Raw genomic sequence first — 12,551 nt, forward strand, 5'->3', positions numbered from 1 at the left:
TACGACGGCAGGGACCGGTGACGGAGCACGCGCCGCGAGCACGCGAACACACACGCGCTCACACACGCACACGCTCACGCACACGCTCACACACGCGCTCGCGGAGCGGAGGTGCGGCGGTTAGCGCACCACGCTATACGAATCCTGCCGAACCCAGAGTCAGATTTTCCTTCATCGCTCAACGGTGGAATAAAATATAAACCGGCCCCTTGTGCTTCCCCTAGGTTGACTCGGCCTCAAATGAGTACCAGGCGCAGTGTGTGAACATCGGCACCGGGGAGACGAAAGCGGCCGGCCGTGGCGTTTGTTGACCACCCGCCCCCTTCTGTGCCATGCTGGCCTTAATAGGTGCTCGCTAACAGCACTTGCCCCCACCGCTCGCTCAGGCTCTGTGGGGAGATCTTCTTCGTCTCTGTATTCCTGCCGGCTTGTGCGGTCGCGTGCAGGCGAGCAGGGCGGTGCGCGAATGAATCGCCTTGCTTCAGAAATTATAAAAATTAATTCCCTGGCATCAGCTGAGAATCAAATTACTAACCTTGCCTGCAGATGGCCAGTCTCAGGGCAATTGTCGTCACACAGCATAATTATGGTTAGTTAGGGGCAATCAATGCAAAGGGTTTTTTGTATGTAACTGGTGAAACATTCCTTCTCTCCTTTCCATGATAAAGAGCTGCATGCCGCTTGCAGTCTAAGAGCCGGCGTGCACGAAACGTGATCAACATTTTCGTTGCGTTCTTTGTGAGCATCCATTGCAATTTGGGCTGCGAATGAGCGCGTGCGGTGGGGCAGCGACACTCGGCACAGCTGACCCGGATCTCCAGGCAGCGGGTTCTTTGCGGAGGGAATAACGAAAAGCCGTTTTGTTTACGAATGAGTCGATAAGCGAGCTAACGGTGGTTGCCTACGCGGGGACAAATCCTCGCACTGGCAGAACGAATCCGTATTGCTTGGAAGTCCCAGACCCCCACCCCCTCCCCCCTGTACGTTTTAATATCGAAATGACGAACTTACAGTACCCCCCCCCCCCCCCGCTGTGTGAGTGTGCCTCACGGGGCATATCGCATTCGATGTGCGGGGCCCGTAGCAAATGTTGTTATAAAGGGTCCCTAAATAAAAAAAATACGTAAATATTAAAAATACATTTTTTTACTTGCATAGTAAAGTCATTGTATTTTTTCATTTGCTATACAGCCAGATAATACGACAAATCGCTAATCTTAAATACCCAGTCGCTCATAAAAGCCGAAGGCGGTATAGTACTATAGTAATAGAGCAAGTGCAGAATCACTGAACCGGAGTTGACAGCTTGAAAGCGTTTAGCGCGGGGCCCTTGAAAGTGCGGAGGCCGTAGTTACTACATGTGTAGCTACTGCATATGTAGTAGCTACACGTGTGTAGCTACTGCATATGTAGTAGCTACACGTGTGTAGTTACTACATATGTAGTAGCTACACACGTGTAGTTACTACACGTGTAGTTACTACACGTGTAGCTACTACACGTGTAGCTACTACACGTGTAGCTACTACACGTGTAGCTACTACGTGTGTACGTGGTGGCCTGAGTTCGATGTCCTGGCCACGATGCGCGTCGACATCAGCGCCGAGTGCTGTCTGGAACGTGTCCTGGGCCACCCCCACGTCAACTCGGCCTCAAGTGTGACCGGTGACTCTCGCGTACGGGGATGGGGGAGGGGAGACCAGCCGGCCGAGGTGTGCCGTCACCGCCTCCTCCGTTTTGTCCATCCTGTAGTAGGTGCTCGCTAACATCGCTCGCTGACTCCCAGCGTGGCTCTAGACACCGCAGCTGCGTGCGTGCGCGCGTATGCGCCACGCGCGAGCACGCGAGCGCGTGGTTCTATATTGGCTGTGAACGAAAATTGGGCTTTGATTGGGTCTCCGGCAATTCAGCCAATTTATTAAATGAGAGACGCGTGGGCCCGGGCTGGGTAGTGCCGCGTCCATTAACTCCTCCGCCCGACGGGGATTCGATGAACGTGGGTAGAGCCCGTGGCCTCCTCCGCTCTTCCTGTCTCTCGCGATTGCTGCACTCGTAATCGTTTTGTGCCCAGCGTCTCTCGGGTGGTGACAGGCCGGTGTGCACGCGATGCCCACTGAGGACGACGTTGCCTCTGACCAAACCGCCCCGCATGCGCCCACCTCGCGGGATGTCCCGCTCCAAGCGGACTTGACCGTGGCGAGTCCTCGGATGGGCCGGCACCGCACGTGGGGGTTGCGAGGTGGCCGGGAGATGGCAATGCTTGGGGTGGGGGGTCACCCACCCCCCCCTCGTAAGCGTGAGGTCTTCTCCGTGTTCTCCGACGTTCTGCCACATGCCTAACGCTCTTGAGTGGCCTCCCCCAATCGTCGTTGTTGTTTGGTCGAGAGGAGGAGGAGGCTCCACGGCGCGTGGCCGTGCGCCGGGCCTCTCGTTGGTTGCACAGCGCTTGTCGGGAACTTTCAGAATCGATCAAAATATCGATGTATACTGGAGGAATCCGATGAGCTGCGAAGCTCTTTTGCACAGTCGCCCACTACAATGCCAACGCGAGGGTTCCTCGGAGCGTTGCTCGTGCTCACGGAGCGCGAGCAACGCGCCCGAGAGCGTCCCGATCGGTGCTCGTGGCTCTGTGACGTCGTCGTCGCCGTCCTCCGCGGGGAATTCCGCGACGAGCTTCGACGTCGTCGCGGCGCTGCTCGTCAGCAGCGCCGCGTCGCTAATCGCCCAACGCCGCACGGCAGGAGGAAGCTGTCGCGTCGCTCCGAGGTGCGGACGAGGCATCCCGTCGTCTCGAGCGCCAATCAACGGCGGGGGCCCGGAACGCGAAGCAGATACCACGTGAAAGAGGGCCGAGGTCAAGAGGTCACCTCGACCGAACGCTACTGACGCCGTCGCCTCCCTCCTCACTTTTCGGGCACCGCTTCTCCTGCCCGGCAGGGAGATAGCCCGAGAACGGCCACTGCCAGATTGCCCCGGATCAAGGATCGCGTTCTACTGAAGGGGGCGGCGGCAATGTCGCCCTGCGCTCCTGCGCTCCAGTTGGCACTCCGGGCGTAAACCGACGCCCGCCGTGGGGCCTCGGGCAGGGCGCACGCCGCCGCCGCCGCGAGGGTCAAGGAACGACAACGGAGCGGCAGCCGCGGGGAACGGAACGCGTCGGAGGGAGGACGCCGGCCCGGAGGAGGTGGGCGCGCGATGAGATCGGCTCGTGCGCAAAGGGCGGATCGTCGTGATAAGCGGCGGCTTGGGGAAGGAGGCCTTCATCCAGCAGCGGAGAGGTCGGCGGCGGCGACAACGAGCCACGTGGCTCGCCGTGCGGAGTTGTCGCTCGCGGCCTTCGTCCAGCGCCCTTCTCTCTCTTCTCTCTCTCCCAAGCGCGGCACGAGCGGCGTCGCGCGAAGGGGTTAAAGCGTTTGGGATTCACAGGGCGGCTCGGGGACACGAGGAGGCGCGATCCGTTATCGCCGCTGATCGCTCGGCTCGACTCCCCGTGAAGGATAAACCAATTAGAGAGGCCGCCTCCTCTGCCAGCTCGTTAGCGTAACGACCGCGTCTTTAACGGCGCGCACGCCGCGGAGACGGCTCGCTCGCTCGCTCGTTCGCTCGCTGCCGCTTGGCGTACGGCTGGGGGGGTACACGCTGTGTGTGTGCACGCTGTGTGTGTGGGCACGCGCGCCTGTGTGGAGCGGTGATGTAGCGGTTAGCGCCACGCTGCGCTACGAACACAGCGACCCGAGTTTGATTCCCGCTCACGGCCAACACCGGTGACGATTATCTGAACCGGTCCTGGGCGTCCCCTAGGTCGACTCAGCCTCAAATGAGTACCTGGTGCGATGTGTAAACATCGCCATTGGGGAGACAAAGGCGGCCGGGCGTGGTGCTGGCCACCCACCCCCTCGTGTGCCGTTCTGACCTTCAAAGGTCAGAACGGCACACGAGGCTACACGGGGATCTTTGTCTGTGTCTGTGTTTATAACCCAGGAATTTTAATCCTGGCCCCGGCTGAGGTCACTGCTGAATGCGACTTGGAGGCGGCCACGTGCCGCCCTCTCGGCCTTCCCGGACTCTCCTCTCGTTCTCTCTCCTCCTCCTCCTCCTTGCCATGTGATCGACCAAACGTCCCGACTGCAGGGACCCCCCCTCCTGACGCTCGGCCTTGAAACTCGGCGACGCTTCCTCCCCCCATCTCCCCCCCCCCCCCTGGAGCGGCCCGCTCCGTGTTGTTTTACCCCAGCGTCCGAAAACTGCGCTGGGGACGCTTTGCTGCTGCTGCTGTCGTCGTCGGAACGTTGTGAACGTCGCAGTAGTCCACGTGGGTGATCGCGCGATCCAAACTCGCGCCTGCGGCAGACGAGCGGCCGAGCGGGTGCAGATCCATATGACGTGGGCAAGAGGCAGCTATAATCACCATCACCACCATCATCACCACCACCATCACCAATCACCACCATCATCACCACCATCATCACCATCACCACCATCATCACCATCACCACCATCATCAATCACCATCATCACCACCACCATCACCATCACCACCATCATCACCATCATCATCAATCACCACCATCATCACCATCACCATCATCACCATCACCACCATCATCACCATCACCACCATCACCATCATCACCATCACCACCACCATCACCACCATCATCACCATCACCACCATCATCAATCACCACCATCACCACCATCATCACCATCACCACCATCATCACCAATCACCACCATCATCACCACCATCATCACCACCATCACCACCATCACCATCATCACCACCACCATCACCACCATCATCACCAATCACCACCATCACCAATCACCACCACCATCACCACCATCACCACCATCACCACCACCATCACCACCATCACCACCATCACCACTCAGGCGGGTTGCTCGCGCACAGCCGCGCGAGTCATTTCCTCCGGCTGATAGAGATCTGCGCGAGCTTTCACTTACACCGCGGGAAATTGCCGCCTGTGAATGTCTCGTTAAGTGCCAATGAAGTGCCGAGCCGCCTCTCCCGTGACAAAGGAATACCTGGCGGTGGAATGTTTGCTTTAGGAGTCGAGCGGGGGGGGGCGTGTTGAGTTACGAGAGTGTCTGTGGGGGGGTGGTGGAGGGCGTTGGAGCCATGGCGGGCGTCCCTCCATCAGTGATGTCCGAGCTGGTCCCAGGCTTCCCTCCCGAGCACCTGGCGCGGTGTGTAAACAGCAGCACTGGGGAGACAAAGGCGGCCGGGCGTGGTGTTGGCCACCCACCCCCTCGTGTGCCGTGCCGGCCTTCATAGGTGCTCAGCACTTGCCCCACCATCGTGCCGAGGCTATGCCGGGTCTCCGTGTCTGTCCCGCCGGCGTGTGTGTGAGCATTATGCGTGCAGGCGCGCGTGCGCGTGTATGGAATGTTCAAATCCTGTGATCATCGTGAGATGCATAATCATGTCACCGCGAAAATAGATTAATCTTTGCCGAAGGTAATTAATTAAAATTTCACAGGTTGTAATTAATTACAATACGCGTCCCGATTCCGCCTTCGCGATAAGAGAGAGACGGAGGGAGGGAGGGAGGGTGGGGGGACAAATGTTAATTTGGGTCAGGTCCTGCCACCAGGCGCATTGACAGGCAGACGCGACGCGCGGCGCAGCAAGACGACCGCCGTCGAGTGCGAGCGCCACGGAGAATCCTGCAGCGGAGGAATGAAAGCGTGGGGGGCGGGGGGCGGGGGGGCGGGGAGAGAGAAGGGCGGCCCCCTTGACACCTGCACGTAACGCGAACGCATGGAGACCCCCCCCCTCCCGCACACACGCACGTGCACACACGCACGTGCACACACACAAACATGCTGTTCTCGTGCACTTAGATGGGTGGCTATGTTATGGGTAGGTGAGGTGGAAGGACGGTGAGATGGTAGGTAGGTGAGGTGGTGGGTAGGTGAGATGGTAGGCACGTCAGTTGTACATGAAAGGGGTTGGTGAAGGTATGTAGGTGAGAGGGAATGTCCAGGTAGATAAGATCCCCCTGTGAGCCCATTGAGACCTCCATTTGGCAAGACATCTCTTTCGCAGTGGGAACCAGGCAGGGGACGATGCTGGAACACATCCAAGCACGGCGGCACAGGATATAAATCCGATGCAAGAAAATTGAAAATCAGCAAGCATGACAAAAATACGCACCCCAGGGTGAATGAAACGGGCATGTGAATAGCGCAAGGCTAGAAATTGTCCACGTTGTAGACAAATGCTTTTGAACGCCTCCAAAGCGATGTCTCGTCTTCGCGATCCGTGGCGTGGCAGAAAATAAATCTCGATTTTTATTTTAAACAGCGCCGCAGAGGAATTGCCGGCTGTCCCGACGAGTGAGCGATTGAGCGAGCCGCGGTGAGAAAAGAAACGGCGTTAGGTGCTAATGGCTTCTGCTGCCAATAGTGAGGGGTTCATTAGCAGCGGGGTTCACCCGGCGTTTGATGTGACCCGGCATGGCTCCTCCGTGAAGCACGCCACCCACCACCCACCACCCACAACCCACCACCCGCCACCACACCACCCACCACCCACCACTCGCCACCCACCACCTACCACTCGCCACCCACCACCCACAACCCACCACCCGCCACCCACAACCCACAACCCACCACCCACAACCCACCACCCACCACTCGCCACTCACCACCCACAACCCACCACCCACCACTCGCCACCCACAACCCACCACCATCTCATCCATCCAAGCGGTCTGTGCCGCTCTCTGATCACCAGTGAATACCAATTTGCTGCCACGAGTAGCGAGCGGCTGCGTAGAGTGGTGGTGCGGCGGTGAGCGCCACTGCGCTACGAACCCGGCGGCCCGAATTCGGTTCCCGCTCACGGTCAACGCCGGTGACGATTATCTTGAACCGGCCCTGGGCCTCCCCTCGGTCTACTCGGCCTCAAATAATTAGCTGGTGCCGCGTGTAAAGATATCGCCACTCGGGGGGACCAAGTCGGCCGGGCGTGGTGCTGGCCACCCACCCCCTCGTGTGCCGCGCCGGCCTTCATAGGTGCTGCTCGCTAACAGCACTTGCCCCGGCAGTCGAGTGTTCGCCGACCTTAGCCGACCTTCGCCGACCTTCGCGCCGCGTGGTTATGTCGCGGGGCCAGGGGCTGTTGATGTATTTCCTAAAAGTTGCGGCAGAGTTTATAACAATCGTTTCCTCTATAATTTGTAGTCGCCATCAGCACCACACCAGTACAAGTGAATGTTGGCGCAGGTGCACGTGTTCAAGGCAGGATGTAATTGCTATTTCCTGCGGGTAAGCAACTGTGTTTTATATACGCAACAGAGGCAAAGATCCCCCGTATAGCCTGAATAGGCCTTTGGGGAAAGTGCTGTTCGCGAATGGCACCTATGAAGGCTTGGCACGGCACACGACCGGGTGGGTTGCCAGCACCACACCCGGCCGCCTTTGTCTTCCTCGTGGCGATGTTTAAACACCGCACCAGGTACTCATTTGAGGCTGAGTCGACCTAGGGGAGGCCCAAGACCGGTTCAATTATTCGTCACCGGTGTTGGCCGTGAGCGGGAACCGATCTCTGGTCGCCGGGTTCGTAGCGCAGCGTGCTGATGGCTACACTGGCGCTATACCTACACACGCACTCACGCACATTGCTCGTTTGTAGAAAGGTACAGGCGCGGCCCTGCAATTTCGTGCTCACGTCACTGCCGGCAGAAGGGGTCTCCGCGAGAGGCAGCTCTCGAGGGCCGCTGTCGAGAGGGACTTTTGCTTCTTATTTGCCGATGCTGCCGCCGCCGCCGCTGCGTTGGCAGCGGTGCTCAAAGCTCAGTGAAGAAGAAAATAAAAAAGCAGTCGGCACATTCGCCGGCAACAACAACAACAACACTGCGTGGCCTGGAGAGGAAGAGGAGGAGGAGAGGAGGAAACACTTTGTGATGGTTGACGCTTCGGGGGCCCTTCTTCACAGCGCGCAGAGAGGCCATGGGGAGGCAGCGTTCACGTCACACCGTAGGGGGCCTGATGAGCATTTGCACAAATGTTTTCTGATGACCAGTTTTGAAATTGTTCAGATGAATAGCTACCTTCAAGTATCGATTGAGTGTCGCCGATAAACAGAATCTTGTTAAAAGTAAAATGACAAAGCGTGGCTGGCATTGCGTCGTGGGAAGGTTTATTTGCGTGGGGTCAAGGCACAATCCACTCGGCAATGCATTCCAGGGCCCTGTTACGACAGAGGGTGTTTTGGCCTACTCTTCCACATTGGCAAGACTTCCTGGAAGAGGAGGGAGTGCCCACACTCGACCTCACCACGCACGGCCTGCTCTGGTCGACTAGCCGTGGTGTACACATCACGACAAGGACATCGCTGTTGCTAATGTCTGGCTGGTTGGCACAATGGTCAGAGTGCTTGACTCTGATTGGGAAGGTTATCAATTCAAATTCGGGTCAGGGGGTCAACTCCAACCCACCATCATTTTCATCATCATCTGTAGGGTACATCAAATGTGTTAATTTTTTTGGAGAGACTCACCCAAACCATTCGGAATATGGAATTCCCAAAACTGGCGCAGAGTCATCAACGGAGATGAATTGGTGCCAAATTTCGATTTGCTCCCAGGAGGCACTTTGACTCTTGGCTTGACGAGCAATATAATTGGCAAGAGTAACACATTATTATTATAATTATTGTTGTTGTTGTTGACTCATTCTTGTTGTCTCATGCCTGTCTCTCATCGCTTGCGACAAAATGCCCACAGCGCTAAATACATGCTGGAAGTAGCAGTACGGGAGTGCGTGTGTGTAGCCGTTAGCGCCACGCTGCGCTATGAACCCGGCGACCCAAGTTCGATTCCCGCTCACGGCCAACACCGGCGGCGATTATCTGAACCGGTCATGGACCGCCCCTAGGTCGACTCAGCCTCAAGTGAGTACCTGGTGCGGCATGTAAATGTCGCCACTGGGGAGACAAAGGCGGCCGGGCGTGGTGCTGGCCACCCACCCCCTCGTGCGCCGTACCGGCGTTGATAGGTGCTCCCTAACAGCACTTGCCCCAAAAGTATGTTAAGGCTATACGGGGGATCTTTGTATATAAGCAGCAGTGACGGCCAATAGTCCTTTGCTTGGATGACTCTCCGCTGTGGACACACGCTCTAGAATTACCGAGGCGTTCCCGAGACCAGGCCGCGCGTCATTATTGTGAAAACATTGAGAAACCTGAACAAACATTCATGCACACTCGCAGTCCGCTGTGCTGGACTCGTATCTGAACCGCGGGACTCCCGTTGGCACTGGAGGGGCAGCAGGATGTGTGGCGGACCCGATGGGCCGGCCCCGGCTGCAGCCTCCACATTCGCAATCCTCCCCACCCTCCACGCCGCCCAGGGCGGCTGATTGAGCGGCGCACGGCTCAACAACATCGATATCCTGTGCCCTATCTTCTGGACCAAACCCCTCCAAAATACCAAACAACCTCAAGTAATGATAATACAAATACATTACAATAATAATAACAAACAAAGAAAATGCATTCTTATTTTTCCCCGGGCGGGTTTCCTGCTTGATTGTGTGTTGAGCCTCCTTCGCACCGTACGTAGCCAACCGTGCTAATTGGAGGCGTGGGGGAAGGACAACAAAATAAAACACGAAAAGCAGTTATAAAGAAATGAGTTTTTAACCTTTATTGATACACACGTGCATTGCTCCAGTAGCTTCCGAATATCTGACCGAAGAGCGTTCCAGACGGCCGTAGAAGCGCATCTGAAAGCGCCGTGCCGCGCGATGCGGCGTGACCGTCTTTGTTCGATGGCCGGGCCAAAAGCCGCCGCTGCGAGGGAGACCGGAGTTCGCGTGGTGGTTGATGTTCCTTGACCAGATCGTCGAGGCGTTGCGGTTCGTTAGTGGCGAGCACTCGGTGTGCATCGAGCGAGACCTCACCAGCGGCAGGTGCGAGGGCGTTTGCGGACGGATCGTCAAAGCGAACAAAGAGGTAGGGGAGGGAAAAACAAAAACGGATCTTGGGAGTGAAGCCGAGCCTCGGGTGCAGGCCCAACGACTGGGGCGTGCGCCCGGCCTTGGGCTTTGGTGCGGCATTAGAATAATCAGCTGCCAAGCCCCAAAGGGAGGTCGCTATTGCAACCGAGACCAAAAGTGTAAGAAAAAAAAGGTTAAAAAAAATCTGCTCATCTCCGCTTTCCTAGAAGCTTTCTGCGCAGCCAACCTTTTCCGCCGACTCCCAGAAGGAAAGAGAAAAAATATATAAATTATCGCCGTCGTGAAACCGACATTCCCTCTTCCCTTGGACTCAGGGGAGCGCCGCGCGTCGTCGATTTCACGCTCGCGACGCTTCGGGGCTCGCAAGATTGGTGCCTTTACCACGTCGCCGGAGCAAATATCGGAACCTATTTTATATAATTTTGTTATCGTCACGACCACCGTACGTGTATTTTATCGTAAAGCGTGTCGCTGCACAGCTGCTGATGAACGCTGGGTCTGTTTGTGTATTCCGAGTGGACTTGGCAGTCAGGGGCACTTGTGCATGCGAGGTGTGCCAATGGTGGGTGTTTTTTTACACACTTTTGTTCGGTTCATCACCAAGCCCCCGCGAGTGTGCGTGCCTCTGCGCGTGCGTGTGCATGCGTGCGTGAGCAAATGTGTGGGTGCGTGCGCTTCTGCCAGTCGTCTCGGCCCGTTAACTCATAACACTCGAGGTTGTTCCGTGACCTACCAGCGAGAGAGTGCACCTAGCCTGGCACAAACGCTGTTGGGGCATCACCGTCACTTGGCGGTGAATGCCGGCTGTTGTGTGCGTGTGTGTGCGTGTGGTGAGCGGCGGCACGCTAGTTACTGCGTGCCCGCGCTATGAACCCGGCAAACTTGGTGTGATTCCCAGCCATGGATAACACAAAGTAGTGGCTGGTGTCAGATACTCACCCTGAGTCTAGTCGGCCATCAACGACTACCTGGTGCGGTGTGCGGGTCCTAGCCGACAAATGTCTGACAGTCCACCAGCGTTGGTTCAAGCAAGCCTCACTGCTCGGGGGAGACGCGGAATGTCACAACCGGTCTTAGGGTTTGCTTGTGTCCATCGAATACTGGTGAAATGATAGGCTCCCAGAAGGGTCGTGTGTCTGACAGGATGTGTAGAGAAACACTTTTATGTTTCACGTGAAGGCGGCAGTATTTGTCCACTTATTCCTTTTGTAACACCCCATGCTTGTGTGCCGTGGTGGCTAGGAGATGTTGACTACCTCGCCTGGTGTACAGGAGGTCGTGGGTTCTATCCCCACCCTGACACCTGCTGCTGTGTATTTGGAGTTTGCATGTTCTCTCCGTGGTTACGTGGATTTTTCTCCGTTTTTTTCCTCCACATTTTATAAACACGCGTTTAGAAAGTATTGGGCTGCTATACATTTCCACATGATAAGCCACTTCGTAAAGCTATCATCTGTGGTAGCCAGGTCGCTTCTGGAAAAGAGCTACATAGCTCAGTGGGCCTTACCTGGTAAAATAGAAAATAGTTTAGTTTTAGTTTGAATAGTTCTCAAGTAAATGCTCGCGGGCAGGGCTTGCCCATACTGTCTATAAGACTACACTGGGATCTTTGTTTTCAGTTATCTGCAGAGGAAAATGAAGTAATTGACAGGAAGGCGGTTGTGGTCTTTATCTTCCAATGGCAATTGTGCAAACAAAAGTGAGAAAAGGAAAACAGCAGAGTTGTGTTTTCTTTTTATGTGGGCTGCTATGGTGCCCGGACACAGAGAGTGTGAGAGAGAGAGAGACCTGCTCCTATTGAGAATAAATCTGTCACACATTCTTGAAAGTCCACTTCACAGCACACTGAGTGCTCGGGTAAATTCCTGCGTGTGAGGCGCTATTAAAGCGGCTATCAAAACAGGCGCCCTTTAAGGTTCACACAGACGCTGCAGCGCCCTTGCTGACGGCATCGTGCCGTGAGAAATCTCCATCGGGAACTCGCCCAGAAATCGGCATTTACATCAACTCCAGCGGAGTTCCTCAGGAACCGTCGGCGGCTTGTGCTCGACGCGCGTGCCTGTTCTGTGTTGTTGTTGTTGTGGTCGCGGGCGCTCTGGCGCTGTCGTTTTAGAACCCCGCCAGGGACGCGCTTCTGGAAGATGACATCGCGGAGCGCGGCGGATATATCGAGAGGCGAAACCGCTTCACGCGCGCGTCCCGGGTGAACCGTCCGCCCCGCACGGCCGTGAGGGACTGCGGCGGTTGGCGGCGGCCTTCGTCCGGCAGTCGGACCGATTACGGACGACGGCCGTCCGCGCACTCGACTTGCGGTGCACAGGCCCCACCGGGTTCGATCTCCCCGCGTTGCAGAAGAAGCAACGGTGCCGGCTTCCTGAGCCCCCCCCCACCCCCCCATGTGTCCCGACGCCGATCGGCCGGTCACGTGCGGCGGGCTAAGTGCCGGTAACTCCCAGCCGCTTCCAAGACGTCCTGTCCGGCGCGAAATAATTGGCCCAAAACATCGCTTGGGAGAGAGAGTAGGCGCTCTCTGGAACTCCTTCTGGTTGCGCCGACAGTGG

The 12,551-nt window shown here is 56.8% G+C and overlaps 1 protein-coding gene across 2 annotated transcripts in view; it reads left to right on the plus strand.

Annotated features, from left to right (window-relative positions):
• The window catches only part of LOC144946977 (glypican-6-like), a 117,393-nt gene that overhangs the window by 70,848 nt on the left and 33,994 nt on the right, over positions 1 to 12,551 (plus strand). The window lies entirely within an intron of this gene.

Source organism: Lampetra fluviatilis, chromosome 43 (genome assembly GCF_964198595.1).
Source record: "Lampetra fluviatilis chromosome 43, kcLamFluv1.1, whole genome shotgun sequence".
In the NCBI taxonomy this organism is placed as follows: domain Eukaryota; kingdom Metazoa; phylum Chordata; class Hyperoartia; order Petromyzontiformes; family Petromyzontidae; genus Lampetra; species Lampetra fluviatilis.